Source organism: Silene latifolia, chromosome 6, assembly GCF_048544455.1.
Source record: "Silene latifolia isolate original U9 population chromosome 6, ASM4854445v1, whole genome shotgun sequence".
Classification (NCBI taxonomy): domain Eukaryota; kingdom Viridiplantae; phylum Streptophyta; class Magnoliopsida; order Caryophyllales; family Caryophyllaceae; genus Silene; species Silene latifolia.
Genome location: NC_133531.1, coordinates 71,792,380 through 71,802,735, shown reverse-complemented (window position 1 = coordinate 71,802,735; position 10,356 = coordinate 71,792,380). Strand labels below are relative to the sequence as shown.

General features: G+C 39.9%; 1 long non-coding RNA gene across 1 annotated transcript; it reads left to right on the top strand.

Moving 5' to 3' along the window:
• The first annotated feature begins 8,220 nt into the window (after window positions 1-8,220).
• LOC141586877 (uncharacterized) lies at window positions 8,221-9,870 on the top strand. Its single transcript, XR_012519639.1, has 3 exons — window positions 8,221-8,488; window positions 8,675-8,704; window positions 9,579-9,870. It is a non-coding gene; the product is annotated as an uncharacterized LOC141586877 (long non-coding RNA).
• Window positions 9,871-10,356: the final 486 nt, after the last annotated feature.

The following is a 10,356-nucleotide window of genomic DNA, read 5'->3' as shown; positions in this document are numbered from 1 at the left end:
ATAAGACTTCTTATTTGACGCTAATATCATGTGGATTGATCTCCATAAATCCGGATATTAAAGATGTATTACAATACTCCAAAAGTCTCAAATCATTCCCAATGATCAATATGTCATCCACATATAAGACTAATTAAAATTTCCGTAACTCCCACTAAACTTCATGTATAAACACAACTTCTCAACCTATCGAGAAAAGTTTTATAACATGATCAAAATGTTGACTCCAACTCATTGATGTCCTACTTAAGACTATCTCTTAAGTTGCACATTGTCACAGGATTGTAAGAATCCATAAAACACATGACATGTATCAAATACATTCTTTCTTTAATTGAAGAAATGGGTTTTAGATTCACTCGTTATATGTATATCATCATAATGAAACACAATCCCTAAGAAGATCCGAATAGTGCAAAACACTTTGCAACTAATCAAGCTTTGATATCTCTTTTTGATATCCAACAATTCCACTTGGAATTTATTTCGGATTTTTATGGCTCTAAGCCTTGTATTGAGTTGTGACTTAAACACTCTCATGTAAGTCATATGTTCATTACTTTCCAGAAGTAATTTGAATCAAACAATTTCTTTGTAAGTTGCAAGCTCTTTACTTTCTAAAAGTAACACTAATTCATCATCTTCAACAAGTGATGAGTTCAACCTCCTAGGTTTCGAAGAAACAACGTCACGTAGCCAAGAAAGACCAGTTTCTTGCGACATACAATTTTTGACACAATTCTTTTGTGGCTCTTGAATATTTTCTCCCACTCTGTCTTCTAGGAATAAACTTGTATTCTAGAAAGACAGCTTCACGAGCCACAAACCCGTTGTACTTGTGATTATTGTAAGGAAAAAAGAGCATTTATTTCTTGTGAAAACTTACAACCATGGTAGCCTACCATTTCATATCTCATATGAATCATTTAGATTTAGTGGAAAAATAATTTTAGACAATATGATAAAATCCCCAAAAGGATCAAGTAACTTAAAGTAACTTGATTAAAGTCCAAACCATATCGAATAGGGTTTGATTTCCTTTATTCAACCACACATTATCCCATAATGCGTGCTAAGAGAGATTAACTTGTGATACTATATCACATTTCTTTTGGCTTATATCAAAGTCTTCACTTTGATAATCCCATCACGACTAAATCGTGATTCGTGGAACTCTTTGAACTTCTTCAAAGATTTCTCTTTTTACCTTATTAAGTGAACATATTAGTGTCAACTTAAATCGTTGGTAAAAGAAAATAATCAACCTATTCTGGATCAATGATTTACATCCTCGATCTCCTTTTCAACCAAAAGGCACGAGACATCTTGCTTTGAATACAAGATACGCATATACCATAAGATCAACAATCTAATGGTTCTAAGAGTACTTGCTAACTCTTTGCGTTCATCATTCCAGAATTTAAAGTTTAATCTTGGGTTACCAATTTGAGTCTTGCATCATCTACATGATATATCATTCTAGCTTGGTTTAGAATATAATCACCTTGATAATGGGCTAGCCATACATAAAATCGTGGTGTATAGGGTCACAAAAGTGAAACCCTTTTTGAGTCTTCACAAGATTATATTCTTATTTAGAGTTTATGCACTTAATAGTCATAATTAAGTACAACTTTAAACCCAAAAACTAGATTAAGTACACAATGACTCTATCTCTCGACATTATTTGATGCTAGTCGTCATATTATAATCATCCTATGCATCAAATACAATGATGAAAACCACCATTGGTTTCTAATATTGACGAAGTAGTACTAGCAAAACTTATGTCAATCGAATAAACATTTAGAGAAGAAAGTCTCATTAGATGTCCCACAACTAATTTGCTTATTCTTTCAAATTTGGGGTAGTTTCCTTTCTAGTGTCCGTCACTTCCAAAATGGAAACTTTATTGGTCGGGATTGATAGGTTTAGTATCGTTATTCTCAATAACTTAACTTTTACCATTACCTTGTATCAATTCCATTCTAATTTTACTTCTTTGAACCTCCTCCTTTATTTAACGGTTAAGAGAATGCTCCCACTCATTTCAATGAGTCTTTGCTTAGAGAAGCAAAATTGAATTTCATGAAGACTACTCTTCAGTTCATTCGTTTAGTCTTAAAACTTTCATTGAAGTGGTTGCGGTATTTTGATCAATTTTGATTTCCAACAAATCTAGTTACCAAAATGATTTAACGTTTCAAAGTACTTAACTCAATTAAGCACATGAGAAATAATCCATTTCAAGTAGATATGTTAGTCAAGAATCAAAAACCCTTTTGATCATGAATAACTTTCATCTATACTCTTCACAAGAGATCCTTCCAATGGATAACACGAGATTTTAGAAGAAAAATTCATATTTGTCTTTAGTTACGATGTTTTAATGGAGATTTGAATTAAAATCGAAATGATATCGTATAATTTGAGGTAAAGAAATAGAACAATATGATAACGGAATAATGAAAACAAAACATTTATCGTTATAATAATACTTGTAAATAATTTAACAAGTAAAGCATTTACATAGTGACTTCTACCCAACTATGATAAATGATCCCGAGATCCAAATTCATATTAACTCGGGCACGATGAGCCGATTCATCCCTTATCAATATAACTCGGTGGATTAACTCTTTAATCGATTCTACTTTTAGAACTCTCGGTCGATAAAATTACTCTAATATTTATCTTTAGCCCGGAACACATGCGACTACGGTCACGAATACTTCCGTTGAGCTCAATCCAAATTTCGATGTAATAACTTTTTACTACCCCACTTCCCCAACGTAACAAGGTTTGTATTACGGTGAAGCCGGCTCAACTCCCTTATGAAATTGGTACTTCATGGGTTCTACTATTTGGTAAGGCTATTTCCCAATTATTAATTTAGTGAGAGGTCATGTCAATTTATTATCTATCACGTTTTAAGTGAATTAAAGCGGTGAACTACGATAATTATAATTGACACGGTCGATGACTCGATTAAATAAAATGCATGTTTAGTTATGGCGATTTAGCGATGCATGCAAACATATAAAGAAAATGCTAAGCATAAATGTTGAGTCCTAGTATGGCCTTCCTAAAATAGGAAATCTAATTAACTATTACAAATTCGGAAACCAACTCCTTGATCCCTTGAACTTCGGTCTTGGCACGCATCTCGAGGTAACACTGTCTTCATGAAAACTCCGGGAAATCTATAAAATATAATTAAAAGGCTAATGTGACATGGCAAATTAATTGTGACGTGGCAAATGTGACATGGCAAATTAAATGTGACATGGCATGTGACATGGCAAATTAATGTGCCATTATTATTATTATTCTTAAATTATATATGTTTATTAAATACTTCATATGACATTATTATTATTATTTTTTTTTTTTTTTATAAAAGGATGCGCGCAGCTTTCATTAAAAGAAAAATAAAAGTTTACATGAAATTGGTGGGGAGCCGAGAGACAATCTAGGCTCCCACACCCTTAGCAATAGCAAAGCTAAATCTAGTAAAAATGTAAGCGGCCACCCGAGCCCCCGCATCCTGAGATACCGAGAATTTCTGGATCCGCTTGAGCAAGGCAACAGCATCCGAACCCAGCTCCCCAAGTGAAGAGAAAGAGAAAGGAAGGAAACCATAACCCACTACCGCGCACAAATCCCCATACTTAGCACACTTTCGCTGAGCAGCATCAGCGACAACCCGGCCCGGCACAAAATCCGTCATCCCAGTCTGAGTCAAAGGAGAAGAACCTGTCAAGTCGACGCATACATCACGCCCCCTGTCCCAAGAATAAAGCAATAAATCCGCAGGACGAAGAGAGCCACCATGTCCATCAACCAAACCGATATCAACCTCCTTCCCCGCAGTAATACCAGATCTATAACAGATGTCGAAAAGAGTGTCCCGGACAAGGTTATGCCGATGTTTAACGCCCACAAGGTGCCAAGACAAGAAACAGCGTGGTCCCCCGAAAAACATCCCCAAAGAAAAACCCGAGAGCAAGCAGATGTGAGCCTAGATACCGTGAATAACGGAACACCCAGACGATACCCCAAAACACTACGGTAAGTCCTCCCGTTCATAGTCCGACCCAACCCCGAGATAGGAACCGCACGTAACCAATCGAGGAGTGAGAACCCCGCCGAGATCGCCATAAAGCAAGCCGGCGTGGTGTCAAAGAGAAAACAGACTACGAGGCAAAGAACAACCGTCGTGAAATAAATGTCTCCGCAATTTTTTCATAAGTTTGGGGGCAAAGAATTTCACTAGGGTGACCTAATATACCGAACCCGTAGTCGCAGTAAACACCTGCGCGGCATCATCAAAAGCAGGGCCAGCAGCTACAATACCAGAAGGGCCGAGGAGCTTAGCCTGCAAACCAGCAGACTACAAACGGGACGCAATAAAAGCATAAAATAAAACATCTCCCGCCGCATAGACACCAAGACCACCAAGATGAAAAGGGAATGTAGCAAGGCGCCACTGCCAATCCCCAAAACCCGGCCCTGACGCGGTGACAATACGTTCCAAGCTAGAACGAAGAGCGGCATCAAAAGGAAGATGGACAGACCCAAAAACACTAGGGGAGCAAGTACGAAGTGAGAAGTAGAGCTTGGAAATACCAGTACAAGCTCGAAGAAGAAGCGACTCACATTGCGGGTCCTCAATCCTCGCAATCAAGTCCATTAGCTCAATGGTCTTAGTTAATCTCGTCGCCACAATCTCACTACTAAAATCAGGACAAGTACTGACAGGTCCTCCCAAAACTGTAACACCACGCAATGGCCGAGAAATAGAGGGGGGAAACCCCAGGAAGCCGACTCCGAGGATCCTCAACAGGCCAAAAGACCTCCGTCTTGGAGACATTAAGATGTAATCCAAAACGAGGGCCATCCAATATAATCAAGTCCAAAACCTTCCCCACCTCCAAAGTATCACCCACGATGGTGCCATCATCTAAGTACCATGCGTGCAAAGTAAGGTGAAAAGTGTCCCGGATCTTGCAAACTAAGGGATGCAAAACCAAAGCGAAAAGCAAAGGCCCCAACGGATCACCCTGCTGAACACCCTGACAAGACCACAAGCAGTGCTCCCCATAAAAAAGACGGGCCGGGCTGGAATAACAAAACTCCACCCAACGGGAGAGAGTCGGGCAACGACGGCGGACCTCCTGAAGCATGGTCGAACGATCAACAAGGTTGAACGCATTCTGGAAATCAACCAGCAACATAGAAAGCCCCTCCCGAGCCCCCCGAGCCTCAATGAGCTGGTTCAAGGCATGCAAGATAGCCTCTCCTCCACCGGACACACCCACCCCGAATCAAGCCCATCAAAATAAGAAGATAAAGACGGACCAACCATAGAAGCACCAACCTTAGAGACAAGCCGTCTCCAGACCGTGCCAACAGCAATAGGACGAACTCCACCACCCGGTTTAACGAGTGGTGTGAGAGGGGCGCTGGCAATGTACTCACCCAGAGGAAGAGGACACCGGCCCTCAAGAAAAAGATTAACCACCCTAGTAATAGAAGTGATCAAATCGTCGAGATAGCCACAAAGCGGCGCCACTCAAACAGTCTATAAGGTGCTGGGCACGAAAACCATCCCTCCCACAAGAAGTACCTCGTAGGAAACTCCGAATCATATCCAAGACCACCGCCGAAGAGGCAACCAGAGGATGATGATCTCCAGACAAAGGAGGCAAAGAAGGAGGCGGGGCGTCAGGATGCTTCTCACGCAGGGCCACAAGAGTGGCATCGGAGTAGGGGGCAACCCCAGAGGAAGAAAGCACCCGGACAAAGGCAATATAGTGGCCATCACAAATCTTCCGCCGACATTGGCGAGGTTAAGCTCACTCAAATCCGATCCTCATCCACGAAATGAAGAAGGACCCTCATCAAAACACTCCCGCAACAACCGCAACCCCCCAAGGTGCCCCCAAGCAAGGATAGCCCCGACAATACTCTCCTCCCGATGCTGACGCCGAATAGCGATCCGACACTCATGATTACTCCGAGGAGCGAAAGTCCTAAGCAAACAAAGTGGTAGAACTAGCAAACGAACCCAGCGGGATAGATCACTCGGAACATCAAACACCCCACCCAAGGCCCCTTTTAAAGCCCGAGCAAACCCAAGACGGCACCTAGGAGGAATGGATTTCACGGTGCGAAGCCCTAAAGACAATAAACGATCCAGTGAAGATATACACCACTGAACAAGCTCGACACTATCATCATAAGAAACCGAAGTAGAAGGGTACAAAGTTCTCGGATTACCATGAATATGGAAGGTGTAGAGGCCATCAACACACTCTGGATGCATCACAATATCACCCCGACTATGCCGACATCTAGCTCTAACAGTACGGGTTTTAAAACATACCCCACACAACCAGAGCCCCATCCGTCTCAATGAACTCTCGGCATTGGAATAAACAGTCAAACTATTAGTAAGAGTCTAACGCGTAAGGTCCAACGCACCATTAAGACAATGCCGGTCCTGTAAATGTTTCTGCCAAGCCGCTTTAGTCAGGCCCTTACCGAAACCATCCGGACACGCATGAATACCCGAAAAAGGACAATGGTACCGCACTAGCTCAGGCATGAAAGGACAGAAAACCCAACACCCTTCCTCGCGCAAAACGGTGCTGAACAGCCTAGGGCGACCAACACACCAACCACAACAAAAAATGGTTGACAAAACAGCCCTAGGAAACCCGCACAACCCGTACCCCAGCAACAACCCGCAAACTCCACTACACCCAGAACCCACACGCACAAAGCAGAGGCAAAGGAGGCAGCGGCCGAGCTCAGAGTAGGGGCACCACCGGACCACCGTAGCAAAGCAGAAAAAGCGAGAAAACAAAACGGAAACAAAAAGGCAAAGAGAAGAAACACTCACCGGCGGAGGGACCCAAGGATAGCGCTGTCAACCACCACGGCAATGACCGGTGACTTGAGGTCGAAAGGCCAAAGGGTGGTGGTGCAGGACGACAGTGGTCGCAAAAAGGGCGACAACGCCGCCTGAAATGACAAAAACGCTGCTCGAATAAAACCCTCGCAACCCAGAATTCCACCGCTGAAACAAACCAACACACCTTCCCCTGACCGGCGACGTGGGGTCTAAAAGGTCGATGTGGGGTGGTTGTAAGCAGTCAACGGCGGAAGAAAACCCAGAAATGTCGATTCCCTAAAAAAAACGATGCCCTAAAAACAAACACCACAACCCTAATGCCGACACCAACAGTCCCGACGATGAAACCGACAAAGAGCAGGCCGGCTTGGGACGGTGATGGTGGTGACGGAGGAAATAGGGTGGCAACAAAGGGATTGCCGGAATCAAAACCAGAATCGCCACTCCCCCCTCTCTCTCTCTAACGAATAAAACTATTATTATTATTATTATTATTATTATTATTATTATTATTATTATTATTATTATTATTATTATTATTATTATAGAAGGATGCGCGCAGCTTTCATTAAAAGGCAAATAAAAGTTTACATGAAATTGGTGGGGAGCCGAGAGACAATCTGGGGTTTCATTATTATTATTATTATTATTATTATTATTATTATTATTATTATTATTATTATTATTGAATTATATATGTTTGTTAAATATATGATATGATTAACTAAAAAATTAGAAAAGTGATGCTACAAATTCACCTATAAGTTTCATAATTTATTTATCTATCTATCTATCTATACAATATAATCAAAAAGACAACTTGAGTGTAATTTTTACTCCATATGACATTGCTAACAAATATAAAAAAAGATCAGCAAGTAGCTTATTTTTTCAATTCTATCTATCTATAAATATAATTAAAAGGTAAACTTTAGAAGTCCACGTGGCATCATATCTCTAAAACAAACGTGCTAGGTAAGCTCTTACCGCGTGTCTCTTGTATTTTAAATAACAGACGAATAAAACTATAAAAGGTAAGAGAGTCAAGGTAACGTTGACCAATTCCAACGTTAAGGGTATGTTTGGATAACAAGAGTGGAGAGAAAGGGAGGGGAGGGGGGAGGAGGGAAGGGGAAGGGAGAGAAGGGAAGGGGAGGGGTAATGGAGTGTGGTTGTTTGGATACAATTTCCTCCAAATCTTTGCGCTTATCATGGAGAGATTTTTTGATTAGGCTGGAGAGGGAAATTGGATCCCTCCAAATCTCTCCCCTCCATTTCCCTCCACCCTCATTTCCTATCCAAACAAAGGATTTTAAATCCCCTACTCTCTCTCCCTTTCTTTTCCCTCCAAATACCTCAATCCAAACACACCTAAGAGACTCATCATTTTACCTCGGCTTTTGGTTTTCCCCAACTCTTCCTCTTCCCTTCATGTATTTGTGCTTATTCAATTATGGCCGCTCCTTCACCTTCTTGATGATAAACTGATTTTTCATACTGTGTAAATATCACATTATAAAAGACAGTTGCGCATGTTTGCCCCATCACCATTACCATTCTTGTAATAAGGCGAGGATTTTTTTTCCGTTATTTTCATTTGATTATTTTGATTGTAAATTAGTGTATCTAACTGGAGTTTTTTTTTAAAAAACAAAAATATATATGATTCATAACTTTTGCCTTAATTATCTCAATGTTGGACTACTTAAAATTTGGATTATTATGATGTGTTTGGTTGTTGTTTTTTAATTGCAGGGTAAAGCTCGATGAGTTATGCAATTATAGGTAATTCTATCTTCTTTTATGTGTTTAATTTGATAACTATTCCAGCTTACTTCGTAGTCCGTATTTATGGTTTCTGAGTATTAGAACTTGAAGCATGGCATTATAAAGCGAATTCATTATTGTCCACTTCACCATCAGTGATGCATTTGATCGACCTCGGCCCCTTATTGCCTGGTAATTTTATAAATATGTTAAAATGAACTTAAATTTTTAAAGTTTACTTTGAATTGGGTATAAGTTTTGTTTATTTTTTTTTTTTGGTAAAATGTGATCTTATTATACGGAGTAATAATTATGAATGTTAAGTACATCATCACTAGATTACGTCAAATTCCAGCACCAAGCCCTATTACATTGAAAATAAGCATAACAAGGATTCCATACATGTTTCTGAAATTTAGATGGCCATTTCCTCATATGACACCTCTCCTGTATATCCATCTTCACCATTGCTACAACCCTTTCCGGTCTTGGTACTCTATGCTCCAATCTGTATACATTCCTAGCACCCAGCACCTTGCACTGAATGCACATCTATACATTAGATGTTGATGATCTTCAATCTGATTCAAACAAACCTCACATACACCATCTGTGACAACAGCAAATTTGATCAGTCTATCTTTTGTCATCAGCCTGTTTTGTTTTGTTTATCTGCAAACACAAAAATGAGCAATGTTATTAGTAAACTCAATTTTGGTTCAGGCACACTTAGAAGTCAGAAGGCGGAACAAGGTTCAATAATATGCTAGAAAACTTATATTTGGCGTTAGGAGGGAACATTTAAATCATGTCTTTAAATGCATTGTCTTGCAACATGTATGTTCACCAAAAATGAAGAAGACATTGTTGATAATTTACTTGTGGTGTTCAGCTATATAAGTGACCTTTGTACTGGAGATCATATGGACGAAAAAAAATGAGTACCTCTAAGTCGGAAGATGACGAGGACGAAGAAAGCTTCATGACATCAGACCACGACATATCATATTGTGAAACAAGTTATATATCTTAGAGACAACTATGTGTTATATTCTAGACCTGATGTCATAAAATAGGCAGCTAAAGCATTCATATGTTATGACTATTGTAAGCTATAATGACTGTTAGCCTTTACAAATGATATGAATTATATCTAATATGAAGAGCAAATTTGTAAATTTTTATGCCTGCAAAATTATTCTCCCTTACGACTCAACATTTTGATTTTTGCACCATATAGCGTCATAGAGAGTTCAGTGCGGAAAAATATAAGTTTCTATACATGAAAGTTTAGGTACTTGGCAGTCTGTTGAGAAGAAAATGGGCAAGGTTAAAGCGGATCTCGAAGATGGGTATTTGATTTGTATGTATGTTTTGCGATTAGCCGTGAGTGGTTATGTATGTGAAGTGTGTCCAAGCAATGTCAATCTACTAGCCAATTAGCCATGCTCTGGTCCTCCGATCTTTTGTAAGGTAAGTTTGGACTTTCTGGGTGTAAACAAGGCTTGATAGTCAGTTAAGTCAGTTAGTCAATACAGTAACTTAGCTACTTGGTTTGGATGGCTGCACAGATTGAAGGACGCTCAACTTGCATTGGGTATGGTGTGACCTTGATGTGGGCTATTTGGAAACCACAAAATCAAAAACTATTTAGACAAGAGCAGCGCACT